We start from the raw sequence: 15,435 nt of genomic DNA, 5'->3' as shown, positions 1-15,435 counted from the left end.
AAACATTCTATGATCTCAAATGCATTTCCTGGAAATCGCTGCTGCAAATAATTTAGCTTTAGTCATGACGTATGTCAAACATCATTTCACCCCCCAGCTCTGCCAGCCGACACCACAGTCACCCTGTCTCTACTGTACTGACTGATTCTGCCACAATACAGTGAGAAAGCTGACCCAATTACTGTTGTCATTGTACAAGAGTAGGTTTGCCTGCAGCGTGCTAAAATCACGTAGCAATCAGCTCTTGAAGCGCTTGGTGGAGAGTGTTCCATTGGATCAAACTTCACACACTCTTCCCTGTAATAGTAGTCATCACAATGACATCACCAAATTAATGGACATCCTTATGACATCAGGAGAATTTTTCTTTATTAGGTCAATATCCCAAGACTAACAATAAAGAGATGATGTGATGATGATTATTTCCTGTACTTCCCTTCCCCTTTAGTGACACTGAAAGACTGAACAGGTCGGGGCTCATTCCTCTAGAAAAGAGAAGACTGAGGGGTGGGAGGAGGCTCATGTGGAGTATAAACACCAGCATGGACTGGTTGGGCCAAATGGTCTGTTTCTGTGCTGTACAAATACTATGTAATACAATGTATGCAATGAATTTCAATGGCTCTGTGCATTAAAGTATGTAGAAGAATTTATGTTGCAGTTTTGGAAATTACATTATGAGGGAACTGGGTGGCACGGTGGATTGGACATTAGCTTTTCACTTCTGGGACCTGGATTACATCCAACCCACTTTTTTGCACATCTCTTTTGTGCATATAGATTTTGAGCATCTGTTAAATGTTTCTAATGTACAACCATTTTCCATAAAGTAGAGTTATTCGGAGCCTCCCTACATCTTACACACTTCCTACAGCTTCCCACGGCCTGTAAAGGAAATAGCCATATTCAGAAAGATACACCATCCTATAAACAGAATTCTGACTTTATTAAAACATGATATACTGGGTTTAAAAATCTAAAAGCCTCAACGACACAAAGCTGTAAATATAAGCTTCTGAGATAAGATGGTTTGTTGACACAAAGCTGTAAACACCATACAAGCTTTTGAAATGGGAATTGGTTGTAAATACTAAAACAATGGCCCTATTGAAGAAGCAAAGAGTTGCTTCCAGAAAGTCTGCAGTTTGGGAGAAACACAATACCATTACCCAGTTTAAAGTGTTATAAACTAACACCAACCAGAAACTCAGAACATTAAAGAACCATATGCCTTCATAAATATCACATCAAATGAAAAACAGGAGACATAATTCTTAATACAACCAATTGAAGTAGCTAAGAAATGCATAGAACACCCTAGTTGAAGTGTTTTTAATCTACATGTTGTAAAAGATACCAACAGAAGACTTTCTGTAAATATGTAAATATCACATCAATAGATACACCAAGTAATCACATGGTTTTTGTATTGAACTTGGAACAAATGGGAGACAAGAAGTCTGGCTTACAACCAGCTGAGGTGATTTAAGAATTGAATGGAAGAACTTCGTAAGAATAAAAATCAAATAAATACATCTGTTATAACCATTCTTATGAATCTTATGATCCATGAAGAAAGACTCATGAAATAACACTGGACGGCCAGCTGGTGGCGCCGTCCAAGGAGTATAAATACTCGGGCGTGGGCCCAGCTTGCCCAGGACATTGTGTAAATAGGAACTAGTGAAAGATAACTAGACCTCCATGTTTTGAAACAAGTTGATTAAAGCCTTGCTTTATACTCAAACCAAGTGTGTAGTGAGTTTTATTACGTCAATTTAATCAACTTAATTACTCCACGCTCTGGGTGATTTCGGGGACAGCCAGCTACGACTCGAACCATAGAAGGGAACTCAGACAAGTAATCGATCCATCATGGAGAAACTACTCAGACCCGCCCGTCTCGACCTGGACCCGAATTCACTTACAGCTGCTAAGGTATGGAAACACTGGTATCGTACCTTTAGCAACTTCCTTGAGGAGTGTGGTGAGAATGTTCCTAATAAGTTACGAATGCTTACTAATTATGTATCCACTCATGTGTTTGACTATATCAAAGACTGTGTAGACTATGATGCAGCTATCCAAATGCTACAGCAGCTATATGTCAAGTCCCCAAACAAAATTTTTGCTCGGCATCTACTGGCCACAACTCGACAACAACCCAGGGAATCACTTGACGAATTCCTTCAAAAGCTTCGCAGGCTCAGCAAGGATTGTAATCTTACAGCTGAGCAGTACCAGGAGGAGTTAATTCGTGATTCCTTTATTAATGGGATTGCGTCTCCCTTCATATGTCAACGTCTGTTGGAGAATAAAACCCTCAAGTTACAGGCTGCCTATGACCAGGCATGTTCTCTGGACTTAGCAAAGAGGAATGCCTATCTTTCACCTTGTGCACGTGCTGCCGCTATCACTTTTAGTGACTCGTTCGATAGGCCTCGGGCGGAAGCCCTCACGGATGATGACTCCAATCTGGCTGATGACAACCCTACCCTAGAAGCCTTCACTGATGCCAACCCTGCCCTAGCGGCATCTTGGCAATCTGGAAGGACGTGTTTCTTCTGTGGAGGTGCATTCCATTATAGGAAATTTTGTCCTGCTTGTAACGCAACCTGCAATCATTGCAGCAAGAGAGGTCACTTTTCTAAGGTATGCCAGTCAAGAGTCTCTGTTAGTAAGAAAGGCCACTTTTCTAAGGTATACCGGTTGAGAGCTCCTGTTAGTTTTACAGCTGCTATCTATGAAACTGCTCCTCCCCCAAGAACCACTACTAAGGTTACAGCTGTTAAGGGTAAAACTGCCGCTCCTCCCATCACAGCTGTTTTTCCCCAAAGTCTGTCCCATGCAGCCACGAAGGTTTCGGTAAATGGACACATTCTGAGCGCACTAATCGACTCATGCAGCTCTGACAGCTTCATTAGTGAGCGGGCTGTCAGTAAGTTAAAACTGCGTATTTACCCCTCAGACAGGGAAACTGCAATGGCTCTGACGACACTGACCACCAATTCTTCCGGCTTTTGTCTTATCGACCTTATTCTCAATGGCCGCACTTATTTCTCCACCCAGTTCGGGGTGCTCAAAAACCTATGCTGTGATGTGCTCCTGGGACAGGATTTCCAGAAACAACACAAAAGACTCACTTTCGAGTTTGGAGGGTCAAAGCTGGAGCTTACCATTTCCAAAGTACCGTTTTGTGTGCTTTTGCCGGCTTCACTCGACGAGCCCTCCTTGTTTGCCAATCTTTCCCCCCGATGTAAGCCCATAGCCACTAAATCACGACGTTTCAGCCAAGATGATCGATCCTTTATCGAGGCAGAAATCTCTCGCTTTCTAGCTGACGGTATCATTGAGCCATGTTCATCTCCCTGGCGGGCTCAAGTCGTCGTTGTTAAAAATCCTTTGAAGCAACACAAGAAACGTCTTTGCATCGATTACTCGCAAGCTATTAACCAGTATACCGACCTGGATGCCTACCCACTACCACGCATCGATGACACGGTTAATAACCTTGCCGACTACAAGGTATTTTCAACTTTTGATTTAAAAAGCGCATACCATCAAGTACCATTAAAGGACTCAGACAAAAAGTATACGGCCTTTGAGGCCAATGGTCGGCTTTACCACTTTTGTCGCCTTCCATTTGGGGTCATCAATGGGGTGGCCGTCTTTCAACGGGCAATGGATAGCCTAGTCAAACAGGAGAACTTAATGGACACTTTTCCATATCTAGATAATATCACCATTGCTGGTTATGACCAAAAGGAGCATGATGCCAACCTCCAGAAATTTTTTGACGTTCTCCGTCGTCACAACTTAACCTTAAATGAGCCCAAATCTGTGAAATCAGTACCATCAGTCAACATCCTTTGCTACTGGGTGGGCAACGGTGTCATCAAACTGGACCCGGAGCGACTTTGTCCGCTTCAGGAGCTCCCACCCCCTACGAATCTCGGCTCTCTTCGTCGGGCACTCGGCATGTTCGCCTATTATGCGAAGTGGATACCCCACTTCTCCGACAAGATCCAGCTCCTGCTTCACGCGAAGTCATTTCCATTGGAGGCAACGACTATTTCAGCTTTCAACCTCCTCAAGCGACAACTGGAAAAAGCCACGCTTCGCTCCATTGATGAAAATCTCCCTTTCGTGGTCGAGTGCGATGCATTGGAGGTGGCGATCTCGGCTACCTTGAATCAAGGTGGTCGACCCGTTGCATTTCTGTCCAGAACTTTCCAGGGTAGCGAGCTCCATTACTCTCCTGTCGAGAAGGAGGCTACGGCCATCATCGAAGCTGTACGTCAATGGAGTCATTTCCTCGCTCGTCGCCATTTCACACTTATAACTGATCAGCGCTCCGTGGCCTTTATGCTGGATAACCGGAAACGCACTAAGATCAAAAATAACAAAATACAACTCTGGAGGATGGAATTGGCCGCCTTTGGATACACCATACATTATCGACCCGGCAAAGAGAATGTGGCCCCGGATACCCTCACGCGGGCATTCTGCTCTCCTATGTCAACTTTGACTCTTGTGGATCTTCACACTGACTTTGTGCGATCTAAAAATCTCCCATTTTCTATGGAAGATGTGAAAAGAACATGCTCCTCCTGTAGAATTTGTGCGGAATTAAAACCACAATTCTTCCGTCCATCGGATGGCTCACTCATACACGCTATGCAGCCTATGCAGCGACTCAGCATTGACTTTAAAGGGCCATTGCCTTCCGCAATGTGAAACACCTACTTACGGGAAACTTCGCGATATCTGGCACCGACGGGACCGAGCTGCTGCCGATCTATCAAAACTTCCGGATAAACCAGCGCTAATGTTGAAGGATACGGAGGTTTTCATCTCCGTATCTGACAACAAACACTGTTGCTTAGCAACAGTTTGTAAACACTCGGCCCGTACCTTGGAAGCGTCTCTGAAGCTGTTGCTAAGCTACAGAGACGCTTTCCAGAGCCTGACTGTTAAAAAAAAATGCTAGGAGAAGAAAAAAAACCTAACCAAAACAGCTGCTGATTTCTGCTGTTAGATCGAGGTTTCCGGACATACAACCTTCGGATAAACCAAAGTTTCCTGTACTTACTATGGTGGACGAATATTCATGCTTTCCCTTTGCTTTCCCCTGTCCCAATATGCTTACTTCCACAGTGATCAAATGCCTCGATCAAGTCTTTTCCCTTTGCGGTACGGCCAAATTCATCCACTCTGATCAGGGTCCCTCCTTCATGTCAAGCGAACTCAAAAGTTGTCTTTCCCAACGGGGAATTGCCACAAGTAAAACGACACCATATCATCCCATCGGTAACGGACAGGTTGAGAGATACAACTCTATCATTTGGAACGCTGTTCATCTTGCACTGAGGTCACGCAACCTACCAGACCAGCAGTGGGAAACTGTGCTCCCTGACGTGTTGCATTCCATCAGGTCTCTTCTTTTCACGTCCACCAATGTCACTCCTCACGAGCGATTCTTCAGGTTCCAGCGTCGCTCCACACATGGGACGTCTCTACCGTCATGGTTGGCAGCTCCCGGCCCTGTGCCGCTCCGAAGATTCATCCGATCTGCCAAAAACGATCCCCTCGTCGACGAGGTGGAGTTAACAGACGTTAATCCCACTTACGCACATGTGCGGTACCCTGATGGCCGGGAGTCCACCGTTTCGCTCAGAGATCTGGCTCTCTGTCCAACCAGTCCCACGGACCCAAATGATAGATGGACCCACGGTAATGATGCCGACACGCTGCGCTCCTTTGAAGATGACGCCCTACCTGGGACATCAAGAGACCTGCCGGCTACTCCACCGGATCAACTCAGGGAGCCGAGCGCTCCCCATGGGATGGCCACCCGAAGCCAGGACGCCAGTCAATCCCCGTCTATCAAACAAAATGAAGCCAGCTCTGCGCCTGTGGGGACCCGCACCCGGAGTCACGATCTCCACAGTCTCCCTCAGGTCGATCAAGGCGACATGGGCCCTGTCGACCTACCAGTACGGATCAAGCGACCCAGGGACCCAGACACAGTCCGGGGAGACGTGTCTTCCAGCCACAAGTAAAGAGCTAAAAGACTGCGGCTATTCGTGGTCCGGCTAATCCGTTAAAAGGAAGTCATCGGACTTCCAAATCTTTAGGGAGGAACAATGTTATGAATCTTATGATCCATGAAGAAAGACTTATGAAATAACACTGGATGGCCAGCTGGTGGCGCCATCCAAGGAGTATAAATACTCGGGCGTGGGCCCAGCTTTCCCAGGACATTGTGTAAACAGGAACTAGTGAAAGATAACTAGACCTCCATGTTTTGAAACAAGTTGATTAAAGCCTTGCTTTATACTCAAACCAAGTGTGTAGTGAGTTTTATTACATCAACCATTTTTTATGATAAGCTTTGAACACCTACATAGCAGACAGAATTCTGCAAGCTAACAGCTGAATTGACAGTAAGAGTAGAGAAAAAGTCAACAGAGAAATCACTAGAGATAATTAGCTTACATCAGCAGAAAACTTCAAAGGATATACCACTGCAAAAAGGGTGTAAAATATGGAACTTTCAGATAGGAAGTCAGAAGTCGCTGAAAGGGGAAAGCGATTCTCTCACTCTTCAGAGGCAGGCTCTGTAAGTTTTTAACTCTTTGAGTCTCGGGGATCAAAAAGGTACTTTTATTTGATTTTGGTGGATATCCTGGATTAGAAATAAGTAAGAAATGTAAAAATGTAACAAAGTTAAGATTTGAGAATAAGAATCTCTGAGAATAAGAATTGTAAGCTATTAGTATTTTGAACTGTTAATGTTGCGACTGAAATCACCAGCTGTTAACTACATGTCGGTTCTTTAATAAATCTATATATTTTTAGAATTGTTTCACATAGTACTTCTGTATCAAACTTGCGAACTCAATCTCTGTACACTCTTTGGTGAGGAGTTACAGAATTCTGGGGGAGTATTCTGGACCCTCATAATATCTGGAATGTTACAGTCTAGTTAAACTTATTAAAAGTGCTATCTGGAGGACGGTAACATCCTCAAGTCATTCCTTTCCTTTAGGGAGAGATAGTCTGGACCTTTAGACCCAATTAAGTGTCTTGTAGGATTCGGCTATCTCTAACTTTAGCTGAAGGTGAACGTCTGGGGAATACGCCTGATCCAGGATATCCCAAAAAGGGTTATACTAGTAATTATCCCTTCAAGCCTACACCCGCTGCACTCTTATTTGCAAATATATCTTAGGTCTACTTAACAAGGGTAACCCATGATCACCAATAGGATAGATGTTAGATCTCCAAGTTGAAAGGAAAAAGAAAGGGATGCATCAACAGCAGCAACATCTTGCCTCTGACATAGCAAAAACAATCCAAGATACAAGATAGAGACTTGGACATGGAGCAGGTGTTGGTGAAGTGTTAGGGGTGATGACCAACGGCCTTGTCAATGAGACAGGTTTTCAGGAGGCAGGTTTTCAGAAGGCTGCGAGAGATGCACTGCTTCCCCCACCCTGCAGGTCATCAGATGTTTCCAGATATGATTGTGGTTTTGTCCCCTGTACACTAGCACTCACCTGGAGGGCCAGCTAGCTGTAGCGCTCCATTAGTCCCTGTACAGTCATTCCACTCCTCAATCCTTTCTCAATATTATACCTCAGTGAAATAGCTTCTTCATTTCAACAATGTGCTTGCTGTCATTTGTCCACATTCTAGTGTGCAACAAAGTGTACAAACTGGGCAAGCCGTGCCCAGGTGTTTGCTTCTTATCACTGCCAGTGACAAATGCCCGAAGAATACAGTGTCTTCCTATTGTTTTTATGGGAAGCATCTTCGCAGTTGGGTGTTTGTCCTGTTGAGTTGTGGCCAGTCAGTATTCACAGGAAAGTAGACTTCAACTCTGTGCAGCTCTCATACGCGGACCTCTGTTGAGAATTGAAGTCATCACAAAGACATGGATTAGATTTTCATTGAGGAGGCGTGTAGGAGGTGGGACTACAACTTTCGGGGTTGTAGTCCCGCCTCCATCGAGTTGTGGCCAACCCATGTGATTTTCACTTGATTGACCTTGTTGAGCCCACCCAGCGGGCTCAGCAGGCCAATTAAGGGCCACCCAGCAACAGGTGACATCACAGATTGACATTTCATCTGTCAAAAGCTTTTGACAGATGAAATATCAGCGTTTCACAGCTGTTTGAAGCTGTCAAACACTGACAATCTGTACTCTAAGTTAATTCCTTCCTCTCAGGATGATTTAGAGATCTCTCTGGAATAGAAAGCTGAATGCTGCAGATTTTGACAGATCGCGGCCATTCTGCTTTCTGTGCCGGTGAGATGAGGGACTCCCAAGACCTGAAGGAAGGAAGGCTGTAAAGGTAAGTACATGTAAGTAAGACTTCTTTAAACACTTTACACACACCAAACACACTTACCTCTTCACTCACGCACCCATCACTCACCTGTACACCGGACATCTCAAATCCTCCCAGCCCTTCATCCCGACGGCCCGCCTCACTAACTTGGCATGGTTTGGAGCCGTCAGGAATCCCACACTTCACCAATAAAAATAGGGATTAGGCTAAAAACTGTCTGTTAACTACCTGTTAACAGGCAGTTAATTGGCACTAATCCCCTTCCCGCCTCGGGGAGGCGGGTCCCAGCGCAGGTCGGGTACCCGCCTCCTTTGAAACTGGCATGGAGGCGGGTTGGAGGCGGGATGGGTTCGTGCCCCCCGATTTCAAGATTTTAACCCCCCACTCACCTCCAATCCCGCCTCCACGGCCCAATGAAAATCCTGCCCAAAGTGTTGCAACTCCACACTCAGACTATAGGAGATGCTCTTCTCCTCATGGCATTGGGGTAGAGTCGATGTTGCTTCACTCTCCATCTAACCTGTTCTATACCTGACATTGAAGTGCTTGATGCTTACACACACATGCCTGAAATGGAAAGTGCTCCATCAGCAGCACTAACAGCTCTCACCATGATGAGCATAAATTCACACTAAATGTTAAATAACACAGCATTGCCATAACATCCTGTTGCGATGGTTACATATATCACATTGTAAGATTCCATTAGAATTTCTGCAGTTCTGACATCAGAATGGAATCGTAATGGTTAAAGTGCATCAAAACATAGAATATAGCACAGAAACAGGCCATTCGGCCGGTGTTTATGCTCCACACGAGCCTCCTCCCACCCCTCTTCATCTCACCCTCTCAGCATAACCTTCTATTCCTTTCTCGCTCATGTACTTATCTAGCTTCCCCTTTAATGCATCTATGCTATTCACATCAACAACCCCTTGTGGTAGCGAGTTCCACATTCTCACCAGTCTCTGGGTAGTGTCAGCCATGGCTCAGTTGGTAGCACCCTTGCCTCTGAGTCAGAAGGTTGTGGGTTCATAGTCCCACTACAGAGACTTGAGCACAAAAATCTAGGCTGACACTCCAGTGCAGCACTGAGGGAGTGGACGTAAAAGACCCTATGGCGCTATTTCGAAGGAGAGCATGGGAGTTCGTCCCGGTGTCTTAGCCAATATTTATCCCTCAACCAACATCACTAAAATAGATTATCTGGTCATTATCACTTTGCTGTTTGTGGGAGCTTGCTGTGCACAAATTGGCTGCTACATTTTCTACATTACAACAATGACTACACTTCAAAAAGTACTTAATTGGCTGTAAAGTGCTTTGGGACGTCCTGAGTTGGTGAAAGGCGAGATATAAATGCAAGTCTTCAAAGAAGTTTCTCCTGAATTCCTTATTGGATTTATTAGTGACTATCTCATATTTACGACCCCTAGTTTTGGACACCCCCCACAAGTGGAAACATTTCATCTATATAAACGTCTTACGGACATAACAGCAGTCACTCTTTTTCAAAAGTAAATCCATTGGCCTAGCGTTTCCTTGAAGTGACTTACACCGCTGTTGCACCTTTAGAAATAGTGTTGCATCTGCCGGAGGCTTCCAGAGGGAGATGCACCCGAGTTTCCTGAGCCTGCTCATTTGCATTCCCATTGGTGGAGGCATTGTTGTAAAACGGGTGCAAGCTGCTGAATAATCTGGAAACTCCTGCTCCGCCTTTAAAAAGAGAGTTCAGCCTGCTGTCTTCACCAGAAGACTGGGGGACAAATAGGTAAAAGAACTGTGCTTGGCTCTTTCCCTTAACTCTTGAAGAACTTCAATGCATGCCTTAGCATGTTACTCTTTTACATTCAAACACCATCTATCGCCAGAGGACAGCAGGGAATGGTGCCAAGCCAGAGAAGAACAATGCACAACTTCATTCATTCAGACCTCTGAATACTTCCTGGGGTGCATTGAAGGCAGGATGAACAGACTCCTGAGTGTGCAGGACGTTACAAAGCAAAATAGACAGACTAAGTGAGTGGGCAACACTTACGTGCCCATAGGCTTCTCCTGAGAAGCCCTGACCACGGGTGGGTATAGGATGGGGCGGGGGTCCGAAAATCTGCTGGTGGTCCGATCGGGTGAGAATCAGTCAGAAGCAAGTGCAAGTGTCCATGGGTGAAATGACAAAAATAAAAACTGCTTTTCTACCTGCACAAATCTGTATTCAAAGATCCAGGGCTTCTTCTGTTTCAGGAGCTCCTCACTTCCACCTTCAGGAGGTTGTGGGTTCGAGTCCCACTCCAGAGACTTGAGCACATAATCCAGGTTGACAGAGGAGGTGCTGTCTTTCGGATGAGACGTTAAACAGAGTTTGCCCTCTCATGTGGATTTAAAAGACCCCATGGCACTATTCAAAGACGAGTAGGGGAGTTCTTGCATTTATGTAGCACCTTTAAGTTAGTAAAATGTCCCAAGGAGCTTCACAGGAACGTAATCAGACAAATATTGACACTGAGCCAAAGAAAAAGTCATAAGGACAGGTGACCAAAAGCTCGGTCAAAGAGGTAGGTTTTAAAGGAGGAGAGGGAGGTGGACAGGCAAAGAGGTTTGGGGAGGGCATTCCAGAGCTTAGAAGAAAACACAGACAACCAAATAATATCAAGAAAAAAGCTATTCAACTATCAATTTTTAAACTGGCAACATTTACACTAATCAGTCTTTTATGTACCTCACACAGAAACCAGTTGAGACAGGTCTCTGCAAAGTATCCTTGAGAAATGTTTGAAAAGTGAACCTGTCTATTGAAATTATTCTCTGGCCCGTGTTGTTGAAAGTGAATGATATTTGATTCTAAAATGAGACTTGGATTTTCTCACTGCAGATGTCAAAGTAGCAATTGTTTTCTGATTCTTGATTGGGTTTCAATTTGCACTGCGCTGTTAAAGGTGGTCGCTGCTTTCTGTGAGGTCACTGGGTTAACAAACTCACACACTCACCACCTTTTCCCTTTGTCGTTCATCCTTCGACATTGAAGAATACAGCCGGAATATCAGCTCATTTTTTGGAGTGTGTTCTTTGATGACTGGGGTCACAGTCTCAGGATACAGGGTAGAACATTTAGGACTGAGATGAGGAGAAATGTCTTCACTCAGAGGGTGGTGAACCTGTGGAATTCTCTACCACACAAGGCTGTGGAGGCCAAGTCACTGAATATATTTAAGAAGGAGATAGATAGATTTCTGGACACAAAAGGCATCAAGAGGTATGGGGAGAGAGCGGGAATATGGTATTGAGATAGAGGATCAGCCATGATCGTGTTGAATGGTGGAGCAGGCTCGAAGGGCCAAATGGCCTACTCCTGCTATTTTTCTATGTTTCTATGTTTCTATGACTGATGAGGCTGGCAATGAGCGGTCACAGATTGAACAGTGGATCCCAGGTACACCGGGTTGGGAATCACGATTTTTATAGCCAGACTTCCTCAGCTGATGTTTACATTCAGGATCAGCAAAATGATTGGCCTCATGATTGTTATGTTCATTAATAACTAGACATTCTTATTATGAACAGCTAGCTTCTAGCTAGACATTTATTCAGTACACGTTCTCTAGGTACAGCCTCTGTAGAGATTCCGCATGTGTGCTTCTGTGTGCAGGCTTCCATCTTGACTACTACCTTCTGGGTAGCCTAGTGCATCTTGGGTAGTGTAGTCTTAAACACATACAACTAAATATACAGCTCTATACAGCTCTACGGCTCCATCTAGTGTACCACTCCAGAATGACATGATATTGATCATTACATCCCCCTTTCTTTGAGGTTAACAAAATCAATATCAATCAACTTTCAAGAGAAACGATAAAGATGATATCAGTAACACTTTTGTTAGTGCTCTATAAACATAAACATTTTCACAACAGTCAATACATTTTCAATATAGTTTTCTTTTTGTACTCAAAGATTAAGTCTATCAGGCTTTTTTACTACACGTGTGGGTTTTCTCAGCATGGGTAAGTCTGATGTGTTTTCATGAGATTGTTCTGGTGGTGAATGACAAGATTCAGTTGCGGCATTGTCATCAATCTGCTCTTGGATAGTTTCTTGTGTTTTCAGGAGGGAACGGCGGTTCCTCCTGAGAGTCTGTCCTTCCTCAGTTCTAACAGTGTATGACCTTGGTCGTACTTCCTCAAGAACTGTAGCTTTCCTGTTCCATGCATCTGGACCCTCAATCCTGACAACATCATCCCTTGTCAATGGTTTTAGAGTTTTGGATGACTTGTCATAGTATGATTTCTGTTTCAGCTTTAACAGTTGAAGTCTCTGTCTCAGTTCCTTACTTTGCTGTTCTTTTCCACAGCAGGGTAGCGTGGTGTGCAACTTGCGACCCATTAGTAGTTCAGCAGGTGAAGAACCACAGTCTAAAGGTGAGGCTCGGTAGCTCAGTAGGGCGAGATAAGGATCAGAATTGCTTTCTGTCGCTTTCTTCAGTAGCTGCTTGAGAATTTGAACACCTTTCTCTGCCTTACCATTTGACTGAGCATACAAAGGACTGGATGTGATGTGCTGAAAGTCATACTGTGCTGCAAACTGTTGCCACTACTTACAGTTGAAGCACGGACCATTGTCGCTAATGGCAATCCTGGGAATTCCATGTCTGGCGAAGATGGATTTCACATGCATTATGACACTGCTTGCTGATGTGCTTGAGAGCAGCGCCATCTCAGGATAGTTAGAATAGTAGTCAATCACTATTAGATATTCTTTACCATTTAAATGAAAGAGGTCCATACCAACCTTTTGCCATGGTGCTGTTGGTAAGTCAGCTACTATCATTGGTTCCTTTGTTTGTTTGTTTTGGTGTTTCTGACATGTCTCACATTTGCCTATCATGTTCTCAATGTCCTTATTTATGCCAGGCCAATAAACAGTGTCTCTTGCTCTCCTTTTGCATTTTTCAATTCTGAGGTGTCCCTCATGAATCCTTTTGAGCATGTCTTGACGTAAAGCCTGTGGAATGACTATTCTGTTTTGTTTTAGTAATAGTCCACTTGCGACACTCAATTCTGACCTGATGTGAAAATATTTTGGACAGGAACCTTTTGGCCAACCATGATGAATGTTCTCCATTACTGTTTGTAATACTGTATCATTAATGTTTTTTCTGCTATTTGCTTTGATTTTGTGTCTGACACGGGCAGCGCAGCAGTGACCATACTCACATGAACATCCACGTCTTCTTCAGTAGAGCTCACATGACTCATTGTGGGTGCTCGGGATAGTGCATCTGCTAACACTGTATTTGCCTGGTGTGTAGATCAGTTCAAAGTCATATCTTTGCAGATTCATCATGAGTCGTTGAATCCTTGGCGACATCTCATTCAGGTTCTTTTTTATGATGGCAACCAGTGGGCTGTGGTCTGTCTCAACTGTGAAGGTGGGAAGTCCATATATGTAGCCATGGAACTTTTCTAGTCCAACTACCAAGCCCAGACATTCCTTTTCAATCTGGGCGTATCAACACTCAGTATCAGTCATAGACCTGGAGGCATAGGCAACAGGCTTCCAATCTTCACCCTCTGCTTGTAGCAAGACCACGCCTAGGCCATCGTTTGATGCATCCGTTGACACTTTGATTCTCTTTGTCGGGTCAAAGAAAGTGAGTACAGGTGTGGTTGTCAGCACTGTTTTGAGGTTCATCCACTCTTGTTCATGTCTTTCTGTCCATGCGAACTCATTTGTTTTATGTAGCAGGTCTCGCAGACAGGTTGTCTTGGCTGACAAGTTAGGAATGAACTTTCCAATGAAGTTTATCATCCCCATGATGCGTAGCACTCCTTTTTTATCAGTGGGTCGGGGCATTTTGAGTATGGCGTTTACTTTTTCCATATCTGGCTCTATTCCTTTACCAGATAGATTATCTCCTAGGAAAGTGACTTCCTGGACACCAAACTGACACTTGGCTTTGTTGAGCTTCAGTCCATTCCGGCGTATGCTCTGTAGCAGTTTAGTCAGTCTCTCATTGTGTTCTTTCAGTGTGGAGCCCCAGATGATGATGTCATCAACATAGACCCGAACTCCTTCCAGACCTTCAATTATGTGTTCCATCGCTCTATGAAAGATTTCAGATGCAGATATTATCCCGAAAGGCATTCTGAGGAAACAATACCTGCCAAATGGTGTGTTGAAGGTACAGTATTTGGTGCTCTCTTCATCCAGTTTTAGTTGCCAAAATCCTTGTGAGGCATCGAGCTTTGTAAAGTATCTGGCACCTGACATTTCACTGGTGATTTCTTCTCGCTTGGGAATCTGGTAGTGTTCATGTTTTATGTTTGCATTTAAGTCCTTTGGATCCATGCATATTCTTAGATCATTGTTCTTTTTCTTTACACATACCATGGAGTTAACCCAGTCTGTTGGCTCTTCGACTTTCCTGATGACTCCTAGTGTGGTCATTCTGTCCAGTTCTTTCTTGAGCCGGTCATGCAGGGGTGCTGGAACTCTTCGTGGAGCATGTACCACTGGCTGAGCATCCTCCTTTAGCTGGATCTTGTAAGTGAATGGTAGAACTCCAAATCCTTTGAACACATCCTGGAAATTATTTACTACAGAATCCACTGAGTCATCTGGTCTGTTTATGGCACAGTTTATACGGTATACTCTCTTGACCAGTTCTAAGTCCTCACAAGCTTTGTCACCCAGTAGTGAATCAAGTCCTTCAGCCACAACAGAAAACATGAGATGATGCACTTTGTCTTTGACTGTCACTTTAAGTCTGCATACACCTAAGCTATCTATTTTCTGCCCATTATAGTCCTTCAGTAGTACTGACTTTTTCTGTATTTTGGGCTTTTCTTTCATATTTTTAATGTCACTCATACTGATTAAGTTTGCTTTTGCCCCAGTGTCTAGTTTCAATGTAACTAATGCTCCATTTACCTGCAGTGGGATCATCCATTTGTCCTCTTTTACTGCATTAACTTTATGTTCAGCATTGTTTATTCCTGAGGGCTGCACATTTCCTGTATCCTTTTCTATATTGTCACATGACACCATTCCTACAAAAAATGTCTCACTTAAATCAGTGTCCTCA

The sequence above is a fragment of the Somniosus microcephalus genome, chromosome 20 (genome assembly GCF_052327205.1).
Source record: "Somniosus microcephalus isolate GS21.2 chromosome 20, FLI_Smic_1.0, whole genome shotgun sequence".
Lineage (NCBI taxonomy): Eukaryota > Metazoa > Chordata > Chondrichthyes > Squaliformes > Somniosidae > Somniosus > Somniosus microcephalus.
This window is presented reverse-complemented; position numbering follows the sequence as displayed.